Raw genomic sequence first — 14,005 nt, 5'->3', positions numbered from 1 at the left:
AAGATCTTTTTCTTCTTGTTCATTGTTGGCCTGAGGACACACTTTTCCTTCCATGAACCTATTTATCTTTAATAAAGCTTTGACGTATGAACAGTGAGCAACACTTAGGCCTAACCCTTATGAACAAAAGTGACGGATGGGCAGGGAATGGGCAGTCAGAGGCTAGGCTCTGGGCTGCCTGATGGGTGGCAGGGAGACCATAAGCCTGTCACCACCACAAAGCATGAGCTTGTCACTTGCAGTTGCCAGGCCTCTCCTGAGTCAGCCTGGTCAGTGTCAACCAGCTGCCTGTCGTCTGAGCAGAGAGAGGGTGACTTCAGGGAAAATCGGCGTGCACCTGGTGCCTTCTCGGCTCCACCTCTGGCCCCTGCACCACTGGGCACCCTGCCTTGCTCCTTTCTCCCTTTACAACCCCTGCCCCAGATGAGAAATCTTTCATCACCTGGGGTATCTGTATGAGTGACTCATGCTGAGTAGGGGTCATGCGTGTTGGCAAAGGTAAAAGGCTGCTATATGTGAATCGTTGGCTAGACCCCTCCAGGCCACGAGCCCAGGGCCTGCCTTCCTTTGCCAGACTCAGTTAAAGGGCGTGAGCCCCAGGGGGAGGAAGCACCAGCTAGCCCAGAGTAGAAGTTTTCTATCACCAACCCAGAGGGGTAAATACCCTGTGCAGGGGGTCCTCCCTGGAAAGAAGAGCTGGATCTGCAAAGTTGCCTCCTTCTGACGGCTGAGTGCCAGGCACTAGGAGCACAGACACACCTCAATGCCAGCTTCAAAGCCAGGCCCCTCCCCCAAGGCTATTTCCAGATCACCCATCACCCCACACCAACGCAGCCCCTCCCGGTTCTTGGCCAGTGGCAAACCCCAAAGTATGTCAACTAGAGGGCAGCGAAGAGGCCAGGTGGAAAGGGAGGAAAGCCTCTGGGAATCAGGGCAGCAGGTGGTGCTGGTGGTGAAAAATCCCTGTGGTCTGAGAGACTGCAAACCACAGAAGTAACTGTCCTGATGAGACACAAGCTGCAGTAAAGCTGGAGAGAGAATGAAGGCTCATGCACAGAACAGGAACCTCTTTTTAACTAAACAAAATTAGAGAAAATCAGCCATTTCACGGTAATATTCCCAGAATTCCCATGTGATGTGACTCAGGGACAGATATATCTAATATCAGGAAGCACTTTATAATAAAAGTAGAGTGGTGTAAATGAATCTGGAACTTAGGACTGTCACTTTGGAAAAGCGTACCGGGATAAGGTGAAGAGGTTATGAGCACAAGAGTGGGTTGGGAGCTCACAATAAGCACAGATGCCCCACAGGGTGGGTGAGTCAGTCCAGTAAGTCTCATCTGTGGTCGCCACTGGTCACACGCATGCTCCATCCCCCTAGAAAGGGGCTGTCTGCGGTGGAGACTCAACTAAAATCCAACATCAGTACACCTTCCAGTAACGCTCACCTCCACCACTTGCTCACTTTCTATTCCCTCTTGGGTACCTTAAGCAGGTAAGGGGCTGCCCTAGGGAAGTAACAGGAACATTTTACATTGATGTTCTGATTTACTAATCCATCATTTGTAAGTTTTAGTGAAATTCCCTAGGATCTGATCACTGCAACGTGAATTGGTAAAATTGAGTTTCTTGCAAAGCTATAGGCTCTGTCACTCAGGGTCTAACACCCCCATGAGACCCAGCTGGAAATACTCTCCTCAGCTCTCCAGCATTGCTGTAGTAGTGACCGTGGCCATCGACTCTAGAAGCAGGCAATTCATCTCTCTATCCCTCAAATCCATTATGAATTTTTTTTTTTGAGGAACAAGAACCAAGTTTTTTATTTGTTCATTTCTTGCATTTGAAGTATTCCCTGATAACATCCTTGGCCTGAGACTCTTTGCCATAGTCCTTAACCACCGCACAGCTGCAACCAACCGCTTTAGGGGTTTTTCTCTCTCTGTCAACTTTACAGAAGCCTACCCATTCCCCTAGTTTCTTGTTGTCACCAACCTTAATTAGGTTGATTTAGTGTTCAGCACAGAGCGCCTCCACCAGCCTCCTACATATAGGCTCATCACAGTTGGATGCAACAAAGACGGGCTTGGTGCTTGTCTAAGGCTTTGGCAGCTTCGTGAATTCCATGTGCTAGGCCATCAATTCCACGTGCTAGGCCATCGTGGATGAGGGTGGTCTTTGGCACCTCTTGTAAACCAGTATGAATGGCTGTCACACCTCCAGCAGCAATTCTTCCTCTGCCACAGGGGTGGGGGAGCCCGGGGGTTACAGGTGGAGACGAACCTTGACTGCACCCGAGCCTCCGCCTACGCGAGACTCAGTGGTGCAGGGAAAGAAGTGTTATGAATTAATAGGGTGACCAACTCATCCCGGTTTTAGCACTGAAAGTTCTGAGTCTCAAGACCCCCCTCAAATTTGGTTTTAACTAAAACTCCCACGTTCCCTCAGTCCTAAGAAAACTGGGATGGTGGGTCACCCTAAATTAAAGAATTCCACCGAGAATGATCGGAAAATCTTGAAGCAGTATATATGAATGATCAGGGCTGAGTTAAGATCCAGTAGACACTTGCTAATTAATTAAGCAAGCAATTATTAAAAATAGAGACCAAGTTGCTCATTAAGCTTCATAGTGAATGCCTAAGGGGATTTCCAATTTTATTGGGGGTAGGGAATATAGTCTATAATATAATTAACTTATATGAAATATATATCATATGTTAATAATATAATTTATGCATGTGATCATATATTGTATTATTCTGATTTTTTTTTTTAATTTTTTTTATTTTTGGGACAGAGAGAGACCGAGCATGAACGGGGGAGGGGCAGAGAGAGAGGGAGACACAGAATCGGAAACAGGCTCCAGGCTCCGAGCCATCAGCCCAGAGCCTGACGCGGGGCTCGAACTCACGGACCGCGAGATCGTGACCTGGCTGAAGTCGGACGCTTAACCGACTGCGCCACCCAGGCGCCCCTGATTTTTTTTTTAAATTAAGTATGCTCCACGCCCAACATGGGGCTTGAACTCACCACCCTGAGATTATGAGTCTCATGTAGTCTCATGCTCTACCGACTGAGCCGGCCAGGTGCCCCTGTTATTCTGTTTTTTAAATTAAATGTCTGGGGGAACCTGAGTGACTAAGTTGGTTAAGCATTTCTTTTTTTTTTTTTTTTAACATTTTATTTATTTGAGAGAGAGAGCGTGAGTAGAGGGGGGCAGAGAGAGAGAGAGAGAGAGAGAGAGAGAGAGAACCTCAAGCAGGCTCCACACCCAGCACAGAGTCCGTTGCTGGCCTTGATCCAACGACTCTGGGATCATGACCTGAGCCTAAATCAATAGTCGCCTGCTCAATCAACTGAGCCACCTAGGTGCCCCAAGTGTCTTACTCTTGATTTTGGCTCAGGTCATGAGCTCATGGTTCACGGGATAGAGCCCAGCATCAGACTCTGTGATGACAGCGTGGAGCCTGCTTGGGACTCTCTCTCTCCCTCTCTTTCTGCCTCTCCCTTGCTCTCTCAAAATAAATAAATAATTAATTGATTAATTAAATGTCTCAAAATATAAGTTGTCCAATTTTAAGTGCTACATGTAAAATATAATACAAAATAATATTGAAATCATTATTGAGCGTTTAATATACACCAAGAACTGTTCTAGGCACATTATATATATGAGCTCATTTAATTTTGACAACTCTATAGATAGGTACTGTCTTATCCCGATTTTTACAACAAGGAAACTGAAGCTCAGGGTCACGCAGCTGGGAAGTGGTCCTTCCCTCCCTGGAAAGATAAAACTTCGGAAGAGATGCATTAACTGCCAGATATATGGTAGGCTGTCAGCCGCAGGAGGGAAGGGGCTCTTTTGTGACATTCTGGAAGCAGGACAGGGGGCCAGTGGAGGGAACTACAAAGGGGAAGGTTGCAGCTCCACAGAAGGAAAAACATCCACAGGATTGCTGCTGTCCTCAGGTAGAATGAGCAGTCACATGGACCATGAGTCCCCCTCCACTGAATGCAGTCAAGCAAATTCTACATGATGACTCTCGCCTGGAATGGACAGATCCTAGGAGATGGATGAAGTGACCTTTTTTTTCTTTAAAATTTTTTAATCTTTATTTTTGAGAGACAGAGCACGAGCAGGGGAGGAACACAGAGAGAGGGAGACACAGAATCTGAAGCAGGTTCCAGGCTCTGAGCTGTCAGCACAGAGCCCGACGCGGGGCTTGAACTCACAAACCGCGAGATCATGACCTGAGCTGAAGTCGGACTTAACCCACTGAGCCACCCAGATGCCCCTGAGGTGACCTTTAATATGCCTTCTGGTCTTAAGGATTTAGGAATTTCTTGGAAACCAATATCCTTTATAATAAAACATATTCATTCTTAAAACAAATTTATCAAGGTCTGCTGTGTGCCTGAACCTTTTCCAGGAACTGGGGGTTACCTAGGTGTATAAGTTAAGATTGTGAATCTCAAAAAATTCACAGCCTAAGACATCTATGCAGCAAAGTGGCAGCTAAAGTGGTAAGCACACATCAGTGGGATCACAACAGTGTGTGCTCAGTAAATATTTATTGAGTGTTTGCAAGAATGAAAGGCTATGCGAGGCCAGGGTGGGAGTCACACAGAGGAGCGATCATTTGACAGGGTCTTGAGTTCTGAGGGAAGCTTTCCAAGTGGAGACATAAGAGAAGGTAGGGGGACTAACATGTGCTGAGGCCCAGGCTAGCAGGGAAGCATGAGATGGACTTGACCTCTCTTCTGCAGCTCAACCATCCCCTTCCTGTCAACTGGGGAAGGGAAGCTCACACCAGGCAAATGAGGCCACCAGGACCCACCTGGGGCTCACAGAAGGCCAAAGACAGAGAAAAGGGGTTATGACCCAACCCAGGTATGAAGAAGGCTTCTCAGAGACAACCTAGCAAGGCCTTGTATGCAGGGAAGCAGTTAATGTGTTGACATTCAGAAGGAAAAGCATGATAGGCAAAGGGAAAAGAACCTGAGAGGGCAGGGAGGCCTAGAAACAGGACAGTGGGTTCTGGAAACTGCAAAGGCCCAGAAGGTGCATTTGGGGGAGCAACAGAGGACAAGGTCAGGTTGATACTCCAAGACCAGACAGGTCACGCAGGGCCTTTTATGCTATGTAGAGTTTGGACTTTATTCTCTGAACAAAGGGGAATCCTGAAGGCCAACTGGGAAGCTACAGCCACCAGCCCGCCCCTTCTGGACTTTTCACCCAAAATGACACTGCACTCTGCCCCCACCCCCTGCTTTCTATTCCCTCCTGTTCTCTAACTCTTTCTGCAAACCAGTATTTGGCAGAATCTGATATCAGAACTCTAGCTCATGTCCTGCTCCCTCCTGAAGGTGGGTTCTTGGACGCTGTTGCCCACACTGATGGCCTGCTCTTTATCATTCTGTTCTCAGGCACCATGGCCTCCCTGCCCTGTCCTGAGCTGCCCTAGACCGGCTCTGCTCAGCAGACTGCCTCTCTGTCTTCCCTGCCCCAAAGCCCTCACAGATCAGTCCGGACCGTGCATACTTGGGGCCTCCTCGCCAAGCTCAACTGCACCATTCCTCTTTCCCTCTCCAGTCCACCACATGCATAATTTCACGGTATTTTGTTAGCGTTATAATTGTATCTTTCTCATGTAATTTCCCTTTCTGAGCCTCTCAAATACAACCCCCTGTGTTCTATAGAATAATCAGCATTCTGGCAATAATTATGTTCCAACAAATAATAGATTTAAAAATATGTACCCTCTTCTTAACAGTTAACTCTGAAATATATTGAGAGGGTTTTTTTTTTGTTTTTTTGTTTTTTTGGTTCATTTTTGAAAGCAATCAAGACCTGTGGATATGAGGGGCGCCTGGGTGGCTCAGTAGGTTGGGTGTCTGACTTCGGTTCAGGTCATGACCTCAGGTCATGAGTTTGAGCCCTGTGTCAGGCTCTGTGTTGACAGCTTGGAGCCTGGAGCCTGCTTCGGATTCTGTGTCTTCCTCTCTCTCTGCCCCTCCCCCACTTGTGCTCTGTCTCTCAAAAATGAATAAACGTTAAAAACATTTTTTAAAAAGACATGTGGAGGGGCGCCTGGGTGGCGCAGTCGGTTAAGCGTCCGACTTCAGCCAGGTCACGATCTCGCGGTCCGTGAGTTCGAGCCCCGCGTCAGGCTCTGGGCTGATGGCTCGGAGCCTGGAGCCTGTTTCCAATTCTGTGTCTCCCTCTCTCTCTGCCCCTCCCCCGTTCATGCTCTGTCTCTCTCTGTCCCAAAAATAAATAAAAAACGTTGAAAAAAAAAAAATTAAAAAAAAAAAAATAAAAAAAAAAAATAAAAAGACATGTGGATATGAAACTTGGACCTTCTCTTTCTAAATGAAAAAAATATATGTTATATATATAATAAAATACATGTAAAAGGGAAATGGAGGGCATGACTCTAGCTACATGCTGATTTTCTTTTTTTAAATAAGGATAGATTGGCAGGAAAGTGCAAAGAAATGTACAGCAGGTCTCCCCCATGTTAACTTGCATGACTGTAGTACAATATCAAAGTCAGGAAATTGACACTGGTACAATCCACAGAGCACATGCAGGCTTCACCAGCCATATAGAGTTCACTCATTTGTATTTTATTACGTCTACCTTCCGTAACCACCGCTGTAATCAAGATACTTATTTGTACCAACAGTTCAAGACCCTCAACAGTCTCATGCCACACTTTAATATCCACACTCCCCTCCCCTCCCACAGCTTGATTTAAATATGAAAAAGTATTAAATGGAGCACAGAAAAAATGCTACAAGAAAATACACTGAAATGATTACCAGTAGATATTTGGATTGTGAGATAAAGCTTGATATATTTTTTATTTTATTTAAAATTTTGTTCAGCTGTTTCTGTTTTTCTTCGGGGAGAATGTATTATTATTAATTTTTCAAAGATTTTTTTTTGTTTAATCTTTATATCCAACGTGGGACTTGAACTCACAACCCTGAGATCAGGAGTCACACAGTCCACCAACTGAACCCACCAGGTGCCCTAAGAATGCATTACTTTTGTGAGAAACTTTCTTGAGAAGAATTTATAACATATATCCTAATGTTTACTTATAATAGTGTGATCCAACAAGTTTCAAATTGGAAAAAGATCTGGTGGATTTTAACTTGTCATATTAACTTAAAGTTTACTTTACCAGCAGATTGAAATACTCCCTTCTATTCCAGTGTACAATTTTCTCCATCTCCCATAGAGCAATTTAAGTAAAACACCCACCCATTGTTCGTAATTCTATCTTAGCCTGCCTTTAAAGCAAAACTTGAACAATGTAAAACGACATTGTTTCCGTTATGTATTACTGCCTAAAATTCACTGTGAAACACAGAGGCATAGAACACTGATTTACTGTTTCTCTACGTTCTGTGAGTTGATTGGGCAATTCTTTTACTGGTCTCCTCTGGCTCACTTGGTCTATTACAGACGGCTGGAACAGCTGGAAAGTCCAAGTTGGCCTCATTCATATGTCTGGCAATTCGTGGTGGGTAGAGAGGCTCAGCTCTCCTCCTCACAACCTCCCAACCTCCAGTGGAGAAAACCCACTTCCTTGGATAGCAGTCCAGGATGATGTTCCAAGAGGGCCAGGCCCAGTGCATAAGCACTGCCCTGCTACACTTGTATCATACATATTGGCCAAGACAAGTCTTAAGACCCAGCCCAGAATCAGTTCTGGAGGGAGCTGTACCAGGGCATGAACACTGGGAGGCAGAATTCATTAGGGCCATTGGTGCAACAATCTACCACAGTTATAAAGGCTGGCCCCTTTATAAGAATTTAAGCATGGATGAAAAAAAAAAAAAAAGATTGCTTTGGGTTCAAAGGTAAGGTTAAGTAAGCATCATAAGGCAATTTCAAATCTGCATATAACTCTGATTCATTCAAGATAATAGAAAAGGCCAATTTCCCTGTAGCTAACTTAAGAACTAGTGCCTCATAAGCGAATTGCATAGTCTTGTTACACAATCAATTAATTTGCTGTTACATCCAGTTACACATCATGGCCTAAACTTCATAAACCTATTTCTATACGTAGAAAAGAAAAGAGATAAGAACTTTTGTTTTCCTAACATCCTCCAAACATAATCTTGTTCTTTATTTTAAAAATGATTTATTGTTTAAAAATAAGTATTTGTGAGAAGTCTAATTCCCAAAAGTTATACATTAAACCAGCTTTTGCCTCAGGACTAATTTCTGCCAATATAGGAAATATTAAAATGGGTACATTTAAAAAAAAATTTAATGAATACAGGTCTTTTTTTAATATCTTTTTTAAAAATTAAAAAAATATATTTTTGAGAGAGAGAGAGACAGAGCACAAGTGGAGGAGGGGCAGAGAGAGAGGGAGACACAGAATCCAAAGTAGGCTCCAGGCTCTGAGCTGTCAGCACAGAACCTGATGTGGGGCTTGAACCCACAAACCGCAAGATCATGACCTGAACCAAAGCCGGACGCTTAACTGACTGAGCCACCCAGGTGCCCCTGAATACATTTCTTTGTTTCCTCAAAGCACTTAAGCAAATAAAACTTAAGATCCCACTGGGAATTTGGGGGATCAAATGTTTCAACCGATCTTGAGACTACAGTAGTTCCTCCGACATCTGCCATGATGCTTGTTTCATCACCTTGAAGATGCTCTCTCCGCGCCACACCTCTCGTTGGCTCTCTTCACTCCAGTCACTTCGGGCTTCCTCCAGGTCCTTCAACCACTCACACTCTGGCTTTCCAGCTTTCTCCACGTGTTTCCTCCTCTGGGATCTCTCCTCTTCACCCCACTTCCTTCATCTGGCTGGCTCCTTACTTAATCTCTAGGTCACTCAAGTGTCACTTCCAGTGAAGATTTCTGGCTTCTCCATAGATGTTCCACCAGCACCCTGTACTTTCTTTGCCATAAATGTCACCACACTTCATTATTTTATGTTTTTGCTTTTGTTTTTTTCTCCTTGAGGGCAAGGACTGACCTGTTCATGGCTGTATCTCTAGTGTCTGACACATGCTGGGAATTCAAAAACATCCCCCAAAGGAATGTAAATATCAAGCAGAAAGAAAACTACAAAGAGGGCGCTCTGGGTAGCCACATTCACATACTCAAGATTATGTACTTTACCTATAGGTGAGCCTGTCAAGTCTTGACTCATAGTCTACTTACTCTTATTTTATTTTTTTAATTTTACTTATTTACTTTTAAGAGAGAGAGAAGCAGAGAGAGAGGGGGAGAATCTCAAGCAGGCTCCATGCTGTCAGCCCAGAGCCTGATGTGGGGCTCGATCTCACAAACCCAAGATCATGACCTGAGCTGAAATCAATAGTTGGATGCTTAACTGACGGAGTCACCCAGGTATCCCTACTTACTCTTATTTTAAACAAAAATCTAACCTGTTTAGATGTATGAATTCCTAGACCAACACAAATTTGCAAGGAGAAAGGAGAGGGGTACTAGGGACCTTAAAATAAAAGCAGTTAGGACCAGGGCTATTGCCCTCATAAGGAAAAAAGAGACAGAAAAACGACAAAAAGCCATAAGGAAAGGATCATCTAGCTTAAGGGTGAACATATCTCCAAAGAAGTCTTTGGGCAGCTCAGCCAGATAGCAAAGGCTGGTGTTCATGCCCATGCCTGAGTCAACGAGAAAAGACTGAATTTCATTCTGTGTATTCCACTTAAGAAAAGAAAGGAGTAAAGAATGCATTTTACAAATATTCCCACCAAAAATAATTTTTAAAGTGTTTTCTTTTCTTTTTAGGATTTTGCTTTTAAGTAATCAATCTCTACACCCAACATGGAGCTCGAACTCACAACCCCGAGATTTAACGTCACATGCTACTGACCAAATCAGCCAAGTGCCCCCAAAATAATTTTTAAATGTTTTAAGTTATGAAACCTAGGGAGATAAGCTGGTTATCTGGGAAACTCGCTTATCTACGTGGAAAATCTTTTTTTTTTCCTGATAAAAAGGTAACAATGGTTAAAAATAATAGTAAAAGAATGAGGGGTTACTGCTTTTCCACTGGAAGAGAGTAGTGACCTTCTTCAGAGATACCTGCACTCTGTTCCTGTCCTCCTAGCAATTACCCCACTATATTTCTTTAAATATATTTTTTAATGTTTTTATTTATTTTTGAAGGAGAGAGAGAGAGAGACAGAGCATGAGTGGGGGAGGAACAGAGAGGGAGGGAGACACAGAATTTGAAGCAGGCTCCAGGCTCTAAGCTGTCAGCACAGAGCCCGATGCGGGGTTCAAACCCACAAAGTGTGAGATCATGACCTGAGCTGAAGTCGGACACTCAACCGACTGAGCCACCCAGGCGCCCCCACTATATTTCTTTAAAAATTTTTTGCTAATGTTTATTTTTGAGATAGAGAGACAGAGAGACAGAGACAGAGTGCCAGCAGGGGTGAGGCAGAGAGAGAGGGACACACAAAATCTGAGGCAGGCTCCAGGCTCTGAGCTGTTAGCCCAGAGGGCTTGAACTCACACATGGCAAGATCATGACCTGAGCCAAAGTCAGACTCTTAACCGACTGAGGTACCCTGGTACCCCATACCCCACTATATTTCAATTAATGGTTGACTTCCCTGTCTTTCCCACTTGCCTATGCATTTCTTGTGGGCTGGGACAACATCTTTTATCTCTGTATCCCTGATATCTACCACAGGTCCTAGCACATTATAGGTGTTCAACAAACATTTGTTGGACAAATGAAGAATGATGTCAAGGATGTGGCTTCTCTCCCCTGCCTTTCCTTTAACAAGAAGACATTAAAAGACTTGCCACACAGGGGGCACCCAGCTGGCTCAGTTGGTAGAGCATGTGACTCTGGATCTTGGGATTGTAAATTCGAGCCCCGTGTTGGGTGTAGAGATTACTTAAAAATAAAATCTTTTTTTTTTTAATGTTTATTTTAAGAGAGAGAGACAGAGAATGAGTGGGGGAGGGGCAGAGAGAGAGGGAGACACAGAATCCGAAGCAGGCTCTAGGATCCAAGCTGTCAGCACAGAGCCTGATACAGGGCTCTCGAACCCACGAACCGTGAGATCATGACCTGAGCCGAAGTCGAACGCTTAACCGACTGAGCCACCCAGGCGCCCCTTAAAGATAAAATATTTAAAAAATAATAAATAAAAGACTTGCCACACAATCAGATAATAGTGTACCCCAGGATAAATTCATGTGTTCACCACATTGGCCTATAGATCAGGCATATTGCGACTTTAATTCTAGACAGTTTTCAAAGGGAGGGGAAATGGGGGGAGGGTGGGAAGAGAGGTCATTTCTGCAACTTTAGAAATGAATTTTTTCAATTCCTTTTATGCATGGCATAAGAAAAGATATCCTACCGTTCTTACAGGGAGTAGCTATGGTATCAAGGAACCAAATGGCATGATGTTGCTGAATTTCTGATATTTGATCCTTTGGAAATATTCCCAATGGATACATTATACAATATTCCATTAGCACCTGAATGGAAACAAACTAGCGATGACAAGTATTTTACTTCCTACAAGATCAAATAATAGTCACGAATCATGAATTGGATCTGTGGACAGCTGTACCAGAACATAAAATCAGTGGAAGCTATAGGGCAATTTCAAGGCCTGACCTGCAAAGGAAGCTGGGAAGAGGGAGCAGTCAGAACCAGTACAGCTAGAAGGTCATCCACAGGGTACAACAAAGTTGCCAACCGGATGTGTTCCTCTAAAACAACTTTGTGGTAGGGGTGCCTGGGTGGCTCAGTTGGTTAAGCTTCCGACTTTGGCTCAGGTCACGATCTCGAAGTTTGTGAGTTCGAGCCCTGCATAGGGCTCTGTGCTGACAGCTGGGAGCCTGCTTTGGATTCTGTGTCTCCCTCTGTCTCTGCCCCTCCTCTGTGCATGCTCTGTCTGTCTGTCTCTTTCTCAATAATAAATAAACATTAAAATTAAAAAAAAAAGTAAAACAACTTGGCAGTAGCTTGCCTTGCTCCAGGAGCACAGCCACTGTCAGGAGATTGCTGGAAGTTGGTGGTTAGGAGTGAGAGCCTCAGGGGACCACCAAACTACAGCTGGGCCAATAAGGAAACCTGTGGGCCAAAAATCCCCGAATCTTGCCCAAAGATTTGCAAATAATCCATCTTCCTTTCCCAAACCCGCAGTCCTCTCTGAGGATTCCCATTCCCTTTTTGGCCATCCTTGTTTAGAATTCCTGAACTCAGAGGGAATTTTGCTTCCCCAAACTTTCCCTTTGCCCATTCAGATTCCAGTTCTGGAAAAGGTACTATTCTGGGTATCCCATCAGCCTGAGCCCCAAGGATGGAAATGAATCACACAGAGCACCAGCCATAGGGATGGTATGAAAAAAACACCTGGTTCCCTGAGGTTCGTGGAAAGGATGAAGCAGAGAGGAACCTAATAGTGTTTAGGGGCTAATGAAGGCCAGACTACCACCTCTGCTTCTAGGACATAACCATAGGCAATACAGCTTAAGGGGCCAGCGAACAGTCTTAACTGAAGTCTAGTGTGGCCCCTGGAAATCCTTGTGACCCGGCCCTCTTATGGACTGTAAACTGAATCAATCCTAAGAACACAATAATACTCTGTCTGCTCTGGTATCCGGTTGTGTTCAGGGATCTCCCCACAGTGACTATTCTATTCCAACCAGCTATGTTCCTTTGGACACATAGTATTCATTTCTCTGTATGCACTGAAGTTGTTCCCTGCTCATTCAGCAAGTTTCTGACCACTACCTCTAACCTGTGTGTGTGTGCCTGCCTTTGGATAACTAGTATTGTCAGGTGATACAACATCTAATCCACAGGCCCTGAGCCACCGAACGGATTATTACTACACTGTCATACCCCATTCATTTACATCCCTGTCATGTGAACAACAAGGACCCATGAACACATGCATTCCTTCTGCTGTGCCCTACATCAATGGTTTCTTATCCTTTGCTGATTCATGGATCTCTTTGAGAATCTGCTATGAATCTCCCCAGAATGAAATAGCCATAGGGATTTGAAAACAATTTCAAGAAGTTCTTGACTCATAAAGCCCATCCTTCAGACCCCAAGCCAATGCTAACGATTCCTGATGGCAAGAAATGATGGCATTTCTAAAGAGAGAGGTAGTCAGAAGGGAGGGAGCTTCAGCTTAATTCTTCCCTACTTGTTTCCCATATGCATAAAAGCCTGGAGAGGATTTGGGAACAAAAGTTGGTCAACCTCATCGGTGAGGTACAGCCAGGTGACCTCACCTGTCCACTTAGCTGAGGCAGCAGGTCTCATAATAACCTACTAAGGCAGCAGCTCCTCTCTGAGACTGACATGGGCCCCTCCCCTTGCCCACACTAACACACTCCCACCTATGAGTCTAATCCAGACCTACACATGTTTCCCCATGGCCAGCTAGACAAGCCAGGTGACTCTGATGCTCACCTTGTCACCTAGGAGTAGTGGATGAAAAGGACTTCTTCTGGGTAAGCTGGGCCATACCTTCTCTACATTTCCTTTCTCTCTCTCTTTCTCTCTCTCTCTCTCTCTCTCTCTCACACACACACACACACACACACACACACACATACACACACACACACACGCACAATGCACACTCCAGCCATCACTCAGAAGATCCAGGGTCAGCATCTTGAGGCTTCCCTGTAGCAGATTTCCCAGAGCACACCTTCAGGTTGGACTCTGCCGAATTCAGTGATAACTGCCACCCGGCCGCTGGCCAGACTACATTTTCTGGGTCTCTCTGACCTCCTCAAAGGCCAAGCATTCTCATCTGATATCTCATCTGATACTCCAACCCTTTCTGCCTCAAAAACTACAACAACAACAACAACAACAACAACAACAATGCCTTGATCTTGGCACAAGGACTGAATGTTCATCACACACACGCACATACACACACACACATGCACACACACATGCATGTGTGGGATTGCCACCAGCCATCCCCAACTTCTGCC

The 14,005-nt window shown here is 44.7% G+C and overlaps 1 pseudogene; it reads right to left on the bottom strand.

Annotated features, from left to right (window-relative positions):
• Positions 1–1,798: 1,798 nt before the first annotated feature.
• On the bottom strand, positions 1,799–9,022 carry LOC109258499 (40S ribosomal protein S12-like; annotated as a pseudogene).
• Positions 9,023–14,005: the final 4,983 nt, after the last annotated feature.

This window comes from Panthera pardus, unplaced genomic scaffold, assembly GCF_024362965.1.
Source record: "Panthera pardus isolate Hobbes unplaced genomic scaffold, ASM2436296v1 HiC_scaffold_3, whole genome shotgun sequence".
NCBI classification, from domain to species: Eukaryota; Metazoa; Chordata; class Mammalia; order Carnivora; family Felidae; genus Panthera; species Panthera pardus.
The sequence above is the reverse complement of the archived record's forward strand: the minus strand, read 5'-3'. Positions and strand labels throughout refer to the sequence as shown.